Source organism: Lissotriton helveticus, chromosome 1_1, assembly GCF_964261635.1.
Source record: "Lissotriton helveticus chromosome 1_1, aLisHel1.1, whole genome shotgun sequence".
Classification (NCBI taxonomy): domain Eukaryota; kingdom Metazoa; phylum Chordata; class Amphibia; order Caudata; family Salamandridae; genus Lissotriton; species Lissotriton helveticus.
In genome coordinates this window covers 898,704,865-898,724,803 of record NC_136057.1, presented here as the reverse complement: position 1 = coordinate 898,724,803, position 19,939 = coordinate 898,704,865, and positions in this window count along the sequence as shown.

The following is a 19,939-nucleotide window of genomic DNA, read 5'->3' as shown; positions in this document are numbered from 1 at the left end:
CATCTACTTGGAACAGTCGTTTATGCATGTATATTTTAACACGAAAGAATAAAGATAGAACCAATAATAAAAACATGCTAATTTGCCTTCAGTCAATGTTGCCTGGGGCGGGCCTCTGATTGGGCTGGATTTGGTACTGTGGGACGCGTGCATGCGCGACCTTTTTTTTTTACTCCACAAATCTGACACACACGCATGAGTCACGACGCATTGGCGCGGGCAGTTCAGATCGACAGTACTATTATTTGGAGCAGCCAGCATGTCGTGCAGTGTGCAACAGCAGGCCTCTTCTCAATAAAGGCAGTAAGTAACCAACGCTGCTTTTTCTTTTGAGCTTGGTCACCGTGATGGTTGATAAACTTGTCATGAGCGACTCCGAGATATCATGCCACCGCGCCAGGCACTGTGTGCAATCCCCTGGGCAGGATAGCTGGAAGGGCACATCTTAACCCCTTTCTGTCTATATTCTTGTCACTTTTATCTCACTCCTTAGCCTTGGCATTTTCCTCAAAACCATTCACATACAGCGAGGTCCAAATGCACCACGTTCTTTCAGATCAGTGGAAAGGAGGCAAGATATGGCACAAAATGCTGGAAAAATATGTTTAGCGGTTTAGCAGCGTTTAATCTAAGGCACAAAACGCTTCACATCAACTCCTAATTCAAACTCAATGTAATTTTATCCAATTCCAAGGAAGGAAGATTTTAATCGGTGGTTCCCATCAAATTCATTGTGTCTGCCGGATCTGAGATTTCGTGAGCGTTGTTGCAAGCTGTTTTCCATTTTATACAAGTGTGTATTATTCTCTTTGCACTAAATCTTGCAGAGAACGACGTGAAAAGGAGGCGCTGGTCTTCAGGGTACTAAATCCTAGCTTCTTGAACATTCCGATTCCCACAGATAAGTTTGCAGTGTCACCCTGGATTACAGAGGATTGCATTATTTGTTAATATATCAGCCGTGCAAGTGAGTCTTTCATCACCTGTCATCTTTCACAAGCACAAGGCGATGTTCTATGCCACTCAGGGCAAGCTATGGAATTGGCTCCTCGGTCTTTGAGCAACAGCTTTTTTGGGGGGAAATTGGTGTTGAGCAATTCTTGTGCCTGAGTGTGTCGGGCCAGTAAATGCTTTCACAGGCAATATCATGAATTACTAATGATTACATTATGCTGTGCTAGAAGCCAGGGGTTGTGTTTGTGACGCTAGAAGTGCTGTGATGATGATGGTAGGAATAACAACAGCACTTATGTAGCACACAGTACCACTTGCCTGGTCTCTAGTCCCTGATAACTGTATTAATACTCATCACACTCATGTAGCATACAATTCAATTTGTGTATGTTTATTTGCGTCAAACTGTGTCTGGGATCCAATTTCTCTGCCATCTACTAAAGTAAGCCTTGACTGTTCACTAGCCCTCTTTTCGTGTTACTCACAGGGCCCTGTGTGTGCCTAGTTGCTGCTGGTTAGTTCCTTAACCCAAGGTTTTTAAATCAAATATATCTTGTCCCCAGCGCCAAATAGCCCACCAGGGTAGGGCAACGATCGTAGTGGGGAATCTGAGTTGCACGACTTGCCCATACTTTTAAAATTTTATACAAACAGTTCCCCTACTTTTACTCAAAAGACAACAATCCCAGGACGGTTAGAGAGAGAAGGCATCTCCAACCAAAATGAAATGTTTCCAACTGCAGCTCAATGTATGCTATTCCCTGAACTACCACAGAACCTACCCCATCCACCACATCCACAGCTTGCTTAGTCCTCCATGTAATCCATCTGAATCGCAGCTTGACCTGCCCTTCATAACTACCTACCAAGACATCACCAAGCACTTCTTTCCTGCTGGGATTGGAAATGGAGTAGCAAATTAACCTTGTTCATTACGTTAGCATGGCTGGAAGTGCTTTTTATGGGAATACCTAAATTGTTAATGCAAAAAGTAACATGGTAATTTTTAAGGTATGTAGACAGTGTAAGAGCAGGTTGACGTTATTGTAGTAGATATTTTTGGTGCTGATATTTGTTTGGTAGATATTTGTGTTGCCTGAGGCAGAGGACCTTGTTAGCTGTGTTGCCCAAGTGTAACATTCGTCTGTGTCATGAAGTTGAATATTGCATTTTGACAACCCTGACAACTTGCGCTCATAATAAATCCCAAAGCAAGGAGGTTGATCCAACTCCCAGAAGAATACCTCACCACAGTGTAATAAGACCTCACAACATGACCCAAGTTAACATAGTTTCAAGTGTCAATGTATTGTTATAAACTCCCATTGTCTACACAATTGCCCGAGACTGCTTCTTTTTCTTTCTAAACGCACACCTCCGCCGAGTCCTCCCTTTCCTACAGCATCACGTTCACGGAAAGTATGTCATGGTGTGATACTGTATATAACAAATCAAGCATAAATTACACACCTAAACTGTAATTGAGAGCCCTTTCCGTGGGAAGATAGCTCAGTGAGATATGCTCTGGCTCTCAAATGGGGTGTATATATGTGTGTGTGTAATCTGCCAGCTTCACACTTAGTCATTCATCCTTCGGAAGTAGATCCATTGAATATTGACACCTAGTATTTACAGTGCTTTAAAGTGACAAAGACCACAGCAAGCATGCACTATAAAAACAAGATATCACGTTTTATAGTTCTAATATTTAATTCAGTCATAAAATATAACACTACTGTCTAGATAATTGTTTAGGCACAAATATTGTTCACTTATTTGCTTCGGAGTCAGAAGGCTCCCTTGCGGAAATTCAGATCGGGTATTACATCTGACTTTCAGCAGTGCCAGTTGATGATGTGGGTGGAGCCAGTGGAGCAAGTGGGTGGAGCCGGGGAAAGTGGGTGGGGCCTCTGACAAACATTTGAGCACCTGGACTTCATATTTTACAATTTAAGCACTGCCTTTAAGTCATTTAATGCCACTCCTATAGAAGGTATGAATGCTCCAAAGATATCACTAAGAATCTGCTTAAACCTATGCTTGCTTCACTTTATGTATTGCTCAGGGGGAAATCTAGCTTGTTAGTGTGTTCACATATTCAGCTAGCATTTAATAATAAACATTATAACTGAACACACTCTCATGCTGAAGGATGTGCAAGACCTTACTCTTGTGTGCAGGTGGTTTCACTTTAAATTTAAAGGTAGAGTTCTTTGGGACCTGAGGGATACTTCTTCCCAACAGATAGACATACAACAGCCATCCAAACATATTAACAAATATGGCAACTGCCAAACCTACAAGCACAATTTTGCAGCACAGCTTCGCCATGTTAGCTCAAATCAGATCAAGAAAATCTTAGAATCTCAAATGATAATGGTTAGGTCTCTAGGCGCTACTCTATCGTCAGTACCCTATTTTGATAGCTCTAGATATTTGTATTCGGCTTCAACTGGAGGCTTAAGGGAGCTACTGTCCTCTGACCGTTACCCTAACTCTCTAACCATCCTTTCAACGTTTGTCAGGGATCAACTTGAATGTGCACTTGGTGTGACTTGTCTGCGTTTCAGGGAGGATCGTCAAAGTCAGTGAGGCAATCATCAGATTCAAGGTTGTTTTTTGCAAGGTAGGTAAATCTGGGTCTGAATGTTTTAGGTTGACTTTTCTTTCCCTTCTAGGTGGTTTGGAAGTGGTCTAGTCTAGGCTTTCGTTCACAATATCAGATTTGTGGCTCTGCTCTGGCTCTTCTAACTCACTATCCTCCTTTATTGTCTATGGTCTTTTCCTAGCCATTAAGAGTCTTTTTTGGGTAGTTGTAGTTTGTGGCCAACCTCCCTCCAATGGGCCTCGTACCTTAGAGTTGCTCAAATTCTCTGCTACTGATGAAGCTGATTCACTCTCAGAGGTGGAACTTCCTTATCCTGCACCCCCCTCTGACTCTTGCATCTTTGGCTGCAGCAGATTAGTTTCAGCTTTCCATGAATTTTCAATGTACCAGTGAATGTGTATTCTCAGTCCAGTAGTTGGTATCACAGTGGTCGCTGAAATTACAGCACCTTCCTCTGGCTCATGTCCTGAGTGACACTCATCCGATGGAGACTGTGGATCTTCAGACTGGTATTCTTCTTTTGAAGCCTCAGACACTTCAAACCTGGGGCAGCTCAAAGGAGTTAGTGGATGTTTACTCAGCTTCTTCCTCTTCTTGTCTTGCCTCTTGTTGTGGGAGGAGTGTATCCAGTTCAGCAGACCAGCACATTTGACTACAGTGTTAGTGACAAGGATAACCTGATAGGGGCCTCTCCAGTGCTTCTCCAAGGAAAATTTGTGGCCGAGTTTCGTGACCTGAACCCAATCGCCAGGGTTCAAATCCCGTCCTGGAGACTCTTGTACTGCTGGAGTAGCAGCATCAACATGATGAGACATAGAACGTACCACATCAGATAATCCATTGCAGTACTCAGAAACCAAGGCATTTGTGATACTTACAAGAGAAGGAGAAATTCACTCTGCCCATTCTATTCAATACTCCTCTACCGATTTGCTCAAACTGCATGCCCCCTGGTCTCTCGCCTCGACTACCCGGTCGCAGCTTGATCAATTGGGTTTGGGACACGTTCGAAATGTCTTTCCTGAGCTTGACGCTTGCTTGGCTTCCCCCCCCCTCACCGGCCCATAATTCACTCCCCTCTACCCACACCACCCCCCAACCTTGAGCTTAAAGTGAGCTATCTCAATACTCGCTCACTAGCAAAACATCAGACGGAAATTTTTCATCTTCTAGAGACCGATAGTCCCGATATATTGTTTATAACAGAAACCTGGCTGCACGACGGATCCTCTCCTGACATCCTGGCAACCATTCCGCCTGGCTATTATATCATTCAAGCCAATAGGGCCTCTGGCAAATCCGGAGGGGGAGTGGCAGCCGTCATTAAGCTTCCAACCAGATTCTCCGTTCTTACCATACCCTGTATTCCTCAGGTTGATTGCTTAGCCCTCAGGTTGGAATCCTCTGTGTCACCCCTTATTTGTGTCTTAGATTACCACCCTCCTCAGCCCATGCCTGACTTTCCGACCATGTTCGGAGACCTATTGTCTCAGGTTGTTATCAATAACTCTAAAATCTTAGTCCTTGGAGACTTCAACTACTGGCCCCTAGACGAGAAGGAGAGTGCTTGCTCTGCGGCCTTCTCTGATCTCTTATGTGGCCTGAATTGTTGTCAACATATCAACTCTGCCACGCACACAAAAGGCCACATACTAGACCAGGTCTGGACCTCTAACCTAGAGATCTCGGCCCCCCTTATATTGCCGTGTGCATGGTCTGATCATTCCCTTATCTCTTTTACTCTTAAAATCCCTATTCGCCCTAATAGGCCTCTGGAGGCGAACCTCTCGGCCCGGAATTGGAACAGAGCTGACCTCAGCCAATTTGTTGACCTACTCAGCACCTCCATTTCCCCCAAATCCGACTCTATAGACACTCAAGCTTTTGACTTAACCTGCTGGCTCGAATCGGCCAGCGATGTGGTTGTCCCCCTTAAACGGGTCAAAGTCAGGCGCCCTCATGACGCCCAGAAATGGTTCACCGAGGATCTTAAAGTCCTGAAACTCGAACTCAGACAAGCTGAGCGCCGTTGGTGTAGAAATTATACCCCTGAAGGTAGGCTAGAGTACTCAACTCTACTCCAACGGTACAAGGCTTCCATTGTGTCAGCCAAATCCCTATACTTTTCCAACAAAATTTTGGAGTCAGCTAATAAAGCTAAGGATATTTTTTCGATCGTGGAGGAACTGTCTCACCCCGACAGGGTCTCCATTAAACCTCTCCCTTCACAGGGGCTTTGCGATTCCCTCAATCACTTCTTTGTCGAAAAGATTGAAAAAATCAAGAACAGCATCTCGGTATTGCCCTTTTCTGACTCACCCGGGCCCCTCGCTGACCCTGTCAACCCCCACTCTCTCACTCAGATCCCCCTCATTTTGGAGGCGGACTTTTCCGCCAGTCTAAGCAAAGTCACTTCAGGGTCTCCCACTGATTGCTGCCCTCCCAAAATCCTACGCGAGGCCTTCACTGCTTGTCCAGCCCCCACCTGTCACTCCTGAATATTTCCCTCTCTCTTGGCCTGGTCCCTAGCTCTTTTAAGGCAGCCGAGGTAGTGCCTATCTTAAAGAAACCTACAGCCGACCCCACGATCATGAGTAATTTCCGCCCTATCTCCCTCCTTCCCTATCTCAGCAAGGTGCTCGAATCTCACGTCACTAACATCTTGAGCTCGTTTGTTGAGCAATCTCATTTCCTTGACTCTCAACAGGCCGGGTTCAGACCCGCCCACTCCACAGAGATGGTCATACTCTCTGTCATGGAAGAACTGCGTAGGGGGGCCGACTCTAACATCAGTCAGGCCCTAGTGCTCCTGGACTTGTCGGCCGCCTTTGACACGGTTGACCATGCCATCCTGGTCGACCGTGTTAGGCAGGCTGGCATCAGGGGCACTGCCCCTTATCCCCGCTTCTTTTTAATTTATACCTTACCGCCCTGATCCGGTCTCTCAGAGATAGGAATGTCACCGCGTTTAATTACGCGGATGACATCCAGTTGGTCTTCAACATCGACCCCTCGGACCAGTCGGTTTCAGATTTTCAAACTACCCTCTGTCACATTAGCAACTGGATGGGGGCAAACCACCTTAAGCTCAACCCCGACAAGACCGAACTGGTTCTTGTCGGGGGGCCTTCCAACCCTTGGAACTCCAATTTCTGGCCTGCTAGCTTGGGTCTTCCCCCTCGTCCAGTTGACTCAGCCAAAAGTCTGGGGTTATCATCAGTAAAGATCTTTCGATGAAGCCCCAGATAAATGCTACTGTCTCTTCTTGCTTTTTCCAACTGCGCAAAATTCGGAAAATTGCGCGCTTTCTCACCACTGAGGCACTTACCTTAGCCCTTCTGGCGTTAGTCATCTCTAGGATTGACTATGCCAATTCCTTGTACGTCTTTTTAGAAAAAGAGATGCCGGCCCTGCAATTCATTTCATATGGCTACTTAGTTGGAGCAACAAACCAAACTTATTTTTTGATTTGTATGGTCTGATTTATTTAAACCATTCACTTTTCTTTTATAAATCTCATTGGCTTAAAACATCAATTGCATGAGAAAAACACTATATTTACACAATACAACATATACATATTTCTTACCACATTAAACAGAAAAACATTCTTTCATTCAATGTACATATAAAGGTTCATTAGTACGAGAAGCATTAATCATTAAGTGATGTTTTAACAAATTAATTTTTGAAAGTAAAGCTATTCACAGAAAGGAAAAAGGAAACAAATTGACTGCAACAAATACAGATTTTTCAATAGTCTGGTTAATACACCAATCAATTAATTCCTTCCTGCTTTTGCCGACGCGTTTCAAACTTGCTTTTTCATTATACAAGTTCTCATCAGGGCTTTCTTGTTTTAATCATCTTTTTTTTGGGTTGACAGCGAGTTTTCAAAGTTCATGTATTCTTTTGTGGTCAAAATGGGTGATTTCTGTAAATTGTTGGTCTGTCACTTGACTAGATCTCTCAGCACCCCGGGAGCACGCAGTTCAAAATTTCATCCCACCCGCCGGATCGGCGGTGGTCCTATCTTTGTTCTCAAAAAAGCAGCAATCCGCTCCAGTTGTCTTCCGACTGGAGCGGATTGCTGCTTTTTTGAGAGCGAGTGACAGCGTTGCGAGTTATAACACTGAGAATTGTAAACACTAAACGCCAGACACGTTAAAGGTCTTCATACTAAAGGGGAAGCCGCAGAGAAAACACTCCGAGCGCCGAGGAAAAGGAACAAAGATAGGACCACCGCCGATCCGGCGGGTGGGATGAAATTTTGAACTGCGTGCTCCCGGGGTGCTGAGAGATCTAGTCAAGTGACAGACCAACAATTTACAGAAATCACCCATTTTGACCACAAAAGAATACATGAACTTTGAAAACTCGCTGTCAACCCAAAAAAAAGATGATTAAAACGAGAAAGCCCTGATGAGAACTTGTATAATGAAAAAGCAAGTTTGAAACGCGTCGGCAAAAGCAGGAAGGAATTAATTGATTGGTGTATTAACCAGACTATTAAAAAATCTGTATTTGTTGCAGTCAATTTGTTTCCTTTTTCCTTTCTGTGAATAGCTTTACTTTCAAAAATTAATTTGTTAAAACATCACTTAATGATTAATGCTTCTCGTACTAATGAACCTTTATATGTACATTGAATGAAAGAATGTTTTTCTGTTTAATGTGGTAAGAAATATGTATATGTTGTATTGTGTAAATGTAGTGTTTTTCTCATGCAATTGATGTTTTAAGCCAAAGAGATTTATAAAAGAAAAGTGAATGGTTTAAATAAATCAGACCATACAAATCAAAAAATAAGTTTGGTTTGTTGCTCCAACTAAGTAGCCATATGAAATGAATTGCAGGGCCGGCATCTCTTTTTCTAAAAATTAACTTATGGTCCAGCCGACCCTGTGTCCCGGGACCTGTCTCCCCATTTTTTGCAAAATTCCTTGTACGTCGGCATCCCAGACTATCAACTTAAACGTCTGCAGCTTGTCCAGAACCTGGCGGCACGCCTCATCTTCCATCAACCGAGGCACCACCACGTCCGCCCCCTACTAAGGTCTCTGTACTGGCTCCCTGTCTCTGAACGCTGCAAGTTTAAGCTGGGCTGCCTTGTCTTTAAATCTCTGGCGGGCACAGGCCCTACCTTTATCTCCTCCCTCATTCATCCTTATATCCCCTCTCGCAATCTTCGCTCGGCTCGCTCGGCTTTACTCACAGTCCCACGAGTCAAGCGTAAGAAATAGGGAGGTTTACGGTTCTCATTCCTTGCTCTATCGTTTTGGAATGCCCTCCCTTTGGACATTAGGCTTGCCTCTCCCTACACTCATTTCAGATCCCTCCTTAAGACTCATCTGTTCCGCACTGCGTACAATTAAAACGTTTTCCTTTCTCTGGCCGTTTTATTTATTTATTTATTTATTTATTTATTTTTTCCTCTTCTTTTCTTCTTTCCTGTTGCTACTATGCACCCCCGCCTCCTGCCCAGGCGGTGCCTTTTGTCCTTTCTATTCCAGCCTCCTCAAAACACTGTGCCTGCCCTTACAACAAGGTGAACTATCCCTTCACTTGGGTTTTTCAAACAATCTCAGTAGTGGGTATATCTTACTCCTACTACCAACTTCAGTGTCTCATGTCACTCTTTCTTTGCATATCCATGTCTAAAACCACGTATGTGTGTGCGAGCTAATTCCTTGTGCTATACTTCTCTCTTACTCTACCCTTCTCTGGTGAAAAAAGGGGAGGGGAGGTTGGCAACGCCTCACGGGAGCAACCACCAAGGGGGATTTGTCAAACTGGTTCTCGCTTGACTCCCCGCTTTATCATCATCAGCAGTTGCCAACCTTGAAAATAAAGGGGATAAAACTGTGCACAAAAAGAAACTCAGTGTAGTTATGTGAATGACCCACCTAAGTGATAGGGCCCAACCTCCAGGTTATGAGTTATAGGACCTATTCGGTTAAAAAGAACTGGGCGCCACTAGCACTTTCCACTTTATTCTTTGCCGTGTGCCTGTTCTAATAAAAACCAACATGTTTCATCACCGCGTTATACATTACCGTTATACTATTCCAGCGCCAAGAAACTGTATAGTGTACGCTGTGCTTTACAAATACTTTTCACATCACATCACATCACAAGCCTCTCACTATCAGCACCTCATGAGGAGAAAATCCTGTTCGCTTACAGTGCCAGACCATCTGAGCGATGCAGAGGCACAGGTTTAAACCAGTTTAGCTTTGATTGTTCCATTCAATACTTTTAGAAAGCCCGATACTACATGCTTGTATCTAGAATTGACTTTCTGGTCAGTCTCTAAGGCTGTACACAGTAACTGTATTACCTCACTTTTAAAGTGTGTTCCCTGATTCGATTGAAGATAAACTGGCATCCCGAATCTCGGTATCTACTCTCGCAGTAATATTTTAGCAACTGTTAGACTATCACATCTCATGCTGTGATATGCATCAAACCATCGTGAAAACAAACACACAAAGATGAGGCGTTCTCTGTTGGTTACATCAAGGCATCTCCACAAAATCAATCTGGAGATGGTTGAAGGGACCATCAGATTTCCCAATATGGCTCATGGTCACCACAACTCTTTTACCTATGTTTTATTTCTAGCAGGTGGTGCAACACTGGCACAAGCTTTCTTCCATTGATCTTCAATGGGGGTTATGCCAATAAAGCCAACAAGTAGACAACATTCCCTCTCTACCCACATGTGTTGGATATTGCATTTGAGGCATCATCACAGGCACGAAGGAATCAGGGAAAACTGTCTGAGGTCATGAAACATCATTCTGACCATAACTGGCCAAAGTCATGGACAAATGCGAGCCCATACAGCCGATCAGTGTAAATAATGACTCGAGAGCCTTCTGAAGTACAGCAGGCTCTGGAAAGGGCAATCAGTTTGGCTACTTGTGCGGATGTTACATGGCACAAGTAAGGCGCTTTCACGACTCTGCTCAACGTACACACAGCATAAGCAGCACTTAAAACACCGCTTTGATCTCTCAAGTAGGACCCATCAATGAAAAGGGTATGGTCAGATTCAGGGGTAGATCCAGTATGTCGGGCCTTGGTTTTGTGCACAACTCGGTAACATTAACACAATCATGATCAAACTCACCGGCATCATCTCTCTCTGGAGTCAGCAACAGAGAATTAGGGTATATTGTGCTACTTCTCTGGATTGAAATATGTTCCCTTATCCAAAATGATTCTCTCATAGCGGGTTAAGGGACTATTTGTCAGATGTTGAATTTGGGTACAGGTCATAAGGATCTAAAAGGAATGAGGTAACATCACAATTAGGGGGTAACTCATCACTATCCCCTCAGTTTGCTGAATGCTAAGGCTGACTGTTGCAACTGCTTTGAGACAAAAAGCCACCGCTGCTGCAATTTGGTCAAGATTTGCTGAGAAGTATCCAATGAGGTGCTTAGTCCCCCCATGTGCTTGTGGTAGTACAGACAGTGCACATCCATCTCTTTCATGACAAAAGAGTTCAAATTATTTTGTACAGTCTGGCATTCCAAAAGTAGCTGAGCTAGTATGTTTATAAGTTCCTAGAGAGTGCCATGCTTCCATCATCCTCTGGTACCTGCTCATGGAGAACAGTGTCCGTCAGCCTCAGTAAAGGCTTTGCCATAGATGTTTGGGATCCGTTGGCAGCAGTAGCCAACCATGCCCAAAAACATTCGCACTTCTCTATGTGTGGTTGGGAACTTCATCTTAAGAACTGACTCTATGCATTAATGAGACACTTGCCTCATTCCCTTTTCTATCTGATGTCCCAGATACATGATTTCCGTTTGACAATACTGCAGTTTCTCTGGTGAGACCTTATGCTTGTTCTCACGTTCTCAGCCAAATGGTTGAGTAGAGCAATCGTATGTTGTTTGCAAGCTTACTTATTCATTGATGCTATCAAAAAATCATCAATTTATTGTATTAGCGTTGAATTGCATGATAGCTGTATGGACTCTAGAATTTTTGTAAGTATCTGATTGAAATAGGATGGGTTTTTAGTATACCTGTGTGGGGCACAACACCACATGAGGGTCTTCTTTTAAACCCAGAACACGAAAAGAAACTGTCTCTCTTCGTGTAAAGGAACCGCGAATAAGGCTTGGCATAGGTCAATGGATGTGAACCACCTATCGTTGAATTTGGAACAGATTTACAGCCAGGGGTGTAACAAAGGCCCCCGTAGCCCCCGCGTTGCGGGGGGCCCCCGAACTCGAGGGGCCCCCTCAGCACACAGTAGCCGCTGTAGAATTTTAGGTAGTTAGTAGTCACCCAGGTGCGCGCTGGTCCAGGCAGGCTTTGGGTCTGGGCGGTCCGGCTTCTCGCACAGTAGCTGCTACTTATTTAAACACTATTGATTTTTCACCGACTCTGACTTTGCACGCAGCATTTTAAATGACGTCATCAGGAGTCAGTGACTGCCTGGCCAATGAATGAGCTTGAGATTCAGTTATCTGATCGTGCGCACTGCAGCAGCTACAGTTAATATGTTTTAGCTACTGGTGCGGGTAATCTGAATCTCTGCAGCGCATGGTGCAGCTGGTGCCCAGAGCTCAGAGCTTAGAACACATGTCCAGTCACCCAGAACCATGATTGCCCGGCCTGGGAGTTTTCATTGGTTACCATCTGCTGGCCGCAGGGTCGTGGCGGTGGGTTTTAGTCCAGTCGTAATGTTGCGGCTTGTCGCATCAACGTTACCGAATTGCCCTGCTCCGATCGCTGCAAAAAAATAAGTGTCTGGGGAGTGTCAATGACTTTAGTTGCTGCTTATGCTATTAATTAATTTGCTCCTGTCACTAAAGTTCAGCAAAGTCGCCCCAGCTCAGCTTGTGCAAGCCAGACACTTGACTAGCAATTAGGGGTCTACACTGGAAGCCCTTTGATCCACGCACTACTCGCCACAGACTCTCCCCTGTTTCTGAGGTATACACTTGTCCAAGTGCATGTGGCTTTCTTCTGCCATACAGCGGTCACGTCAAGATGGGCTTTACTGCTGCAGGTAAAGGATGCGAGCCTGTTTTATGCGCTTCGCTTGCAGAGCTAATGTGGATTCTTCTAACCCGATATTTGGCTGAGTTAGTACTTTATTTTCGGACAGCACAGTTCAGAAACAGAAGGAGGCCAACCTTACTGTTTGTAAGTTGTACTATCTGAAAAAAAAGCACCAACTCAAATATATAGCGGGTTGAATGAATTACAATTACAAGCTGCAGGTGCTCTGTTTAGTAATGTCCAAGGGCAACCCATTGATACTGCTCAAGGTTACCACCCTAGATTGTAAAATTTGCAGACAGAGCTATTTAAAAAAATATTTTTTTCAGAGAAATTAAAGGTGACGACAAAGGCATTTCATTTAATTGTACTAGTCCTAACTCTAACTTCAATTTGCTTTGTTTCATGACAAGCGAGAGGACTTATTTTTTCTATTTTTCTTTTTATTGATTTTGAACCATGACGACTTTAACTTATAGAGAGACAAGTCTAGCCATCCAGCTACCGAAATCTGCCTGAAGCCTGTGCTACTCTTGGGCAAATTTAGCACAGGCAACCTTCGTCCCGTTTCTACCATCCATAAGGAAATATCCCTATGAAGTCAATGAGTTTAGCCTTTTAACAAAGTTTATGATGAATTACTGTTCTTAATGGGACTGTGAAGTGTTTTATTCTTGGCTCACCTCAGCTCTGGATGATTTGGTCCCTATGAAGATCTCTGTTTCTGGTCACTCTAGGCCTTCATCTGGCTAGTTGTTCCTTGAGAAAAGGTAAACTGACTTGTAAGTTATTATAATGCGCATGATGCCAATATAAGGCTATAGGAGACAGAATCACATACCCCGGAGCTTTAAAAAGCTATAAGAAAAAGGACTTGTCTATTATTAATCCCAGTTAACAAAATCAAATAACATTTTCATGCAATTCCCTGTTTTCTGCTTTTGAGAAATTTGTGAGTTGGTCATAACTCCTTCGCTACAAGGTGTCTCCATTTTCTTTTCTGATGAAAAACAGCCTGTTAGGAGTCAAGTCTTTCCAGGGGCTGGAACTTCAATTTTAATTTCATTATTGGACTGTCCCTCCAAATAATTTACAGCATGTTATTCACGAATCCAGGCAATCCTATGTCCGCACAGCATATAGTACCGCGGCCAATAATTTACGTTTGATAGAGTTGTTATATCGTATTCTTGTCACTTTCAGGCAACTCATTGCTAAGTTTTTTTAATGGGAAATCTTCTTTTCATATTTGTGGTTAGTGCCTATGCAACTCTCCCGTAAATTCATTTAATATTCTTATTTTTGATGATGGGGCTGCGAGTTTCTCGTCATATTGATGTTGCATGGGAATGCATTAATGCAAATGGAAGCATTTTTACAGGGCTTCTACATCTGCGTCAATTATCGCTGATTAGTAATTAGAGGACACGAGCAGCAGGAAGTCTTTCTACGAATAAAGCAATACGAACTTGTTTACAGGTACTATTAGTTATAATGTGCGAGGTGGCCTTTTTTCCCAAAATGTGGGTACAGCCGGAGTGTGTTTTCAGGCATATGCCTTCCTGTACTGCTTGGTCTCATCTGGCCCGTATAGTTAAGGTTCACATGCAGTGCTTAATTTGTGAACAATTATGTGCCAGGGCCCTTGCCAGAAGGCTACTGCAACTTAAACTATCCATTGTTGCTGCCAATGACAGCACCAAGACAACTACTAACCCTCACACTTTTGCAGGTATTACAATTCATTACTATTCTCGGCCCCCGAAGCTCAAAGAATGGCTTGCGTTGCAGTTATTAATCATTGTTAACATGTATTGAATAAATGGCCTGCTGCTGTTGTGGTCATCCCTATTTCAACCACCTGCCCTGCCATGGGGCAGGCAGTCATACGTGCAGGTGCTGACAATTTAGTTCTGGTGCTGAGCACCGGAAACCACAGGCTCAAATTAAGCATTGGATTTGATATTTCGTTTTTTACAGGAGAATGGACATTTAAGGGCTCATTATCAGTTGGTTCTATTTATTCAGTAGGAATAATTTAGAAACACATAGCATACCTTTTGAGTACACCAATGGTAATGAGGTGACAGCTCTGGCTGATGAGAAATCACTAAGCCAGTGATTTGATTAATTAGATTATCTGGGTAGCATTAATGTTCACATTTGACCCTTTCCCATTTGCTACACAGCATGGTAGGGGCATTTAGACAGACAAGGTGCAAGTTGCTTTTCAGACAGAGTGTCGTAAAGTAGTGTTGTGGAGTAGAGTGGACTCTTATGAAGTGGCGTAAAGTCATGGAGTGGTGTAGAGTAAAGTTGAGTGGACTGTCATGGATTTGCATAGGGTGGACTGGCATAGTTTTGTGGATTGTCATGGAGGTAGTATAGTGTTGTAGATTGGAAGGGTGTAGAGTGTATTAGAGTGTCATATAGTTGAGTATTGTAGAGTGAAGCAGAGTGTCATAGAGTGGAGTGTTACAGAAAAAACATAAAACGCAAAAGACATAAAGGGTCTTTTCCGTGACTACCAGCGTCAATCGCCAGCAATCTGCACCCTCTGGAAACAATTCTGTCCTCAGAGGCATTGTGATAAACACCAGGCACTCTAGTTACTTAGTCCTGATGATGATCCCTATATGATAAGCGCCTGGGATCGGAACGTCGTCGACAATAATCAGTACCACTTCTGTTTGCAATTTGATAAAAGTTGTGGCTACTGTTGATGGTGAGCTTGCTTGATTATATGACCACATCAAGCAACCATTGCTCCTTTGTTGCCCGGAAAAAACCCTTTATGTCTTTTGCGTTTTATGTTTTTTCTGTAACTTTTTCCCATGTTGGATGCAGGACTGTGTCCGTTTCACTATATGTTTCGCTTCTTTATATGTATAAGATTCCTTCAATATATAGCTTATTAAACTTCTCTGTCTGGCTGTACATGGAAAATCTATAGTACCCATCAAGGTCTATATGTTATCTATTCTATATATAACTCACCAAAGGACCATTGTTCTAAAAAATAATCGATACTCAGGGTCCTTTGTTACTCATTGGGTTCCTTTGTCTCTCTAAAACACATGGAGTGGATTAGAGCAATATAGAGTGGAGTGTTGTAGAGTGGATTAGAGTGCCCTAGAATGAAGTGGCATAAAGTACAGTGGTGAAGAGTAGACTGGCATAGAGTGCAGTTGCATTAGAGTGATTTGGTTTTGAGTAATTTGCATACAAAGAAGTGGCGTAGAGTAGAGTGGTGCATAGTAGACTGCAGTGCGTAAATAATGTATGAGATCGGGTGCAGCACTCAAAATAATCAATTTTTATGAGTTTGTTCGATATGTGTGTGCTGTGTTAGACTAGTGTCTGCACACTGACGTATATCTGTATATGGCCTGGTGCACAAAGGCCCCCAGGACTCTAACACGCACGTGCGTGTTAGAGTCCTGGGGGCCTTTGTGCACCAGGCCATATACAGATATGCAGATATACAGATATGCAGTGCATAAATGGCATAGAGCCGAATGGCGCAGGTAGTGTCATAGAGTGGAGAAGAGCGTCAAAGAGTGGAGTGTTGCAGAGTGGAGTAAAGTGGCCTAGACTGAAGTGGCATTAAGTACAGTGGTGCAGAGTGGATTGGTTTTGAGTAAAGTGGTATAGACTGCATTGATGCAGAGTGCATTGGTGCAGTGGTGTAGATGCAGATTAGAGTGGTGCGGAGTGGTGCAGAGTAGACTGCAGTGGAGTAGAGTGCAGTGGCATAGAGTAGAGTGGCGTAGAGTTCGGGCCATCAGCGCAGTAGTTGTAGCGCACAGCATGGGTGCACCAGTTGCCTCATATCAGTCCTTCGGCTAGGCGGCCTGCCTCATAAATTAAATCGTGCGCTTCTGAGCCTCTCAATAGTGAAGATGGGTTGGCCCTCTCGCCTGTTTACCAGCCCACCATCATCGTCTTTGTTGTAGCACATTCTTATGACCAAGTTATAGATAGAGCTACACTACTATAGGCGCAGCAATTACATGTTATGTTACGTTATTTATGTTATATACTGCATTCTGTGGAAAATATGGCCCCAAATGCCATGTCTGTGCTTAGTTAGATGTAAGCAAAATGTTCTATTTAATGTGTTTTGTTGGACGGTTGTGTGTGTTCCATGCTATTGAAAAGTGCTCTTTGGGGCCACATTGCAGCCAGCTGTATAGTATATCGGCACTATGTGGGATGTATACAGGGTCTGTCCAGTGCGTTCTGTTTGATGCTTGCATATGATTTAAACTACTTACAATGCTCTTGGGAGCGGCGTGCCATCCAGCTATATTGTATTTCTTAGCTATGTGCTATATAAGCTCTACCCAGTGTGCGCTATTGCATGTCTGCGTGTGATGTAAATTATCGAAAAGTGTTGTTGGGTGCTACAGTGCACCACAACAGTCAGCTGTACGCTCTGTCAACATACCTTTGTAAACTGGTGAACAAGGCTTAGCTTTTTCTGGTTCCAGTACCCCCTGGGCCCCCACTCTGCCTATTCCTTGCATTTGAAATTTACATTTACTGCTGTAGTGTTAGAATGCATTTCATGAAAAGGAATATAAAGTAGGGTTGCCCCAAAAAAAATGCCAGCCATGTGTTTAAAGAGCTTGGAAAGACCTCGTCATGGCACTAAATAGGGTTATAAATAAAAAAGTATGTATTCATTTGTAATGTGACTTTTCTGTCTTTGTTCTCTTTAATTATCAGTCATAGATCTCATCATTCAGGCAGCCCTAGAACACAATAAAAGTGCTTTCTATTTATATTTGCTGTTCGAAGTATGCGCAGTGCTGAAAATACAGCTTTAGGTGACTGTTTATGTATGTCGGTGGGGCAAAGTGGTAGGTGGTGGGCTGCGCTGCTGGGGGGGCCCCCTCCATGTGCTTTGCAGGGGGGCCCCCTCAAGTTTCTTTACGCCACTGATTACAGCAGGGTTCGGTATCACAGGATAGCATGGAACGACAATTTTATTACGTTCTCAAAGGTCGTGAGCTATCCTTCACTTATTGTGTACTTTTTGTAAGCCATGATAGGGGAGCTGCATAGACTCCAAATAACTTCCTTTAAGATGCCTTGTCCTATCATGCACTCAGTGACAGGGGTAATTTGTGCAATGGATTCTAGAGTCATCTTCTAAAGACGAGTCTGTAGGAAAACATCAATGGGTCGGAGGGTGATCTTTGGGGATTTGGCACCTTTCACCATTCCAAATTCTCTCCCTGTGAAATGCCAGACATCCTCCTTGTGGCATTCAGATCAACTGATAGGTATTCTTTTGTAATAACTGGGTATATCCTGACAACATGTTCCAGCGACTGTAATTTGAATTTGGCATCAGCCGCTTCGGTTTCAATTCTGACTTCGTCCTGTGTGTAACAGATGAAGCAGTTGAGTTTGCAAAGAAGGTCTCATCCTAACAAGTTTACAGGACTAGAATCGCAAATCGCAAACAGATGCTGTCCTATGATATTTCCTATCATTACTGGAACAGGGGCAGAAATTTGGTTGGTACACTGCTGATTAATAATGCCTACAACTTGGACTTCCTTGCCCAAGAGGGGTAGATTAGGGACCTCACCATTGAACGAGAGGCTGCTATGTCTCTTCGGAAAGATACAGGATCTCTGTTATACTCTCTGTCCACATATGGTCCACTCTGGTCCACTTCAAAGTACGCACTCCTCGTACCCCCTCAAGCACCGTCATTAGTCCTGGTTGAAATCTATGGAAGCCTCAAACATCATGGAGGCTGGGCCATGTTGAAACAATTAATTTTGGGATACTCTGTTCTTTAGCTGCTGATGTGTAATAGCTCCCTGCATCTGCATTGGGTTGAACCAAGTTGGCAGTATGCCAGACTTACGGACTTTCGGAAATGGCATAGGGGGTCTAGGTATTGAGGGAAACTCTCCCTGCCCCACAGGACTCGCAGCTTGGGTGTCAGTCATGATTGGGTCTGGATTGTAATGACATTCCCTCTTTCAGTGCCCCACCTTATTACAAATGTGACACGGGGTAGCCTTCTTTCTGGCACTTATGCTTGTCACTGCCATATTACCTCAACCTCTTCCCACTCCAGGGACGCTCCCACTGTAGGTCATAGAGACTCCTTGCATTGTCATTCCGTAAATGGGAACTACTTCGGGCCCTTAGAGCTTAACTTTAAGTACTTTTGCCCGCCCCCTCTGTGCCAGCTGTGTCTGGGTTATCATGCAGTTCTTCTTAAGCCCCTTTCACTTAGCCTCCAACATGTCACAGCAAAACTTTACATACTGCAAGATCTCATCAACAGGTTTGCTCTGCCAGCAGAGGACACTTTGGTTGCTTTGATTGTTAATCTATGCTCTTAGCCCCTGTACAAAGGAGGTAAGAACTCTTCATATTCTCCCCCATCAGGTTGTTCATTCTGTTGTGCACCCGGTACACCTGTATAAATCTTTCAATCAATTAATCAGTCAGTATTTCTTAAACGTGGCAATTCATCCCCGAGGGGATCCGGGCACTGTGGTCTCGTAGATCTTAGTCGAAGAGCCAGGTCTTGAGTCCCTTTCTGAAGTCCGCAAGAGAGGGTGCTGTTTGCAGATGTAGGGGTATGCAGTTCCAGACAGCGAAGTAGGAGAAGGAAAGTCCTCCACTGTGGCTTTGACAAATGTAAGGAGTGTGCATGAGGGCAAGGAAAGAAGAGTGCAGTTGTCTTGCAGGTTGGTGGAAGTTCAGTCGTGGTTGATGTATGATGGTCCTTGGTCGTGCAGGGCTGTGTAGGCGTGTGTCAGCATCTTGAACTTACATCTCTTCTAAATGGGGAGACAGTGAAGGTTCCTGAGGTGGAGGTAATGTGGGTGCCTTTTGGGAGGTTGAGGATGAGTCTGGCCGCTGAGTTCTGTATGGTCTGTAGTCTCCTTAAGAGTTAGGTAGGGAATCTGGAGTAGAGCGAGTTTCCATAGTCTAGTCAGTTGGTAATGAAGGCTTGGGTGTTGGTTTTTCTGGTGTTGACGGGGATCCATCTGAAGATAAAGTAAACACGCATAGACTGCGTCAACTCCTGAGAGGTTCAGAAAATCTTAGGCCAATCCATCTCCATTTGTGGAACTTTTGTCTTTAGATGTTTTATGACTTCGTCAAATTTGGTTTTGACTATGCGGAAGGGGCATTCGTTCCTTCCACCTGAGGATGTTCTTGTGTTGGCCAATCAACTGCCCTCTTTCACTCTTTGGGATCACCACCGCAACAAAGTCATCCAAATCCTACCAAAGTGCCTCGGAGATGGTCATAATCTGTTTCATCTGTGTATAGCACTTATTAGGATTCTCTCTGAGTTTGGAAAGG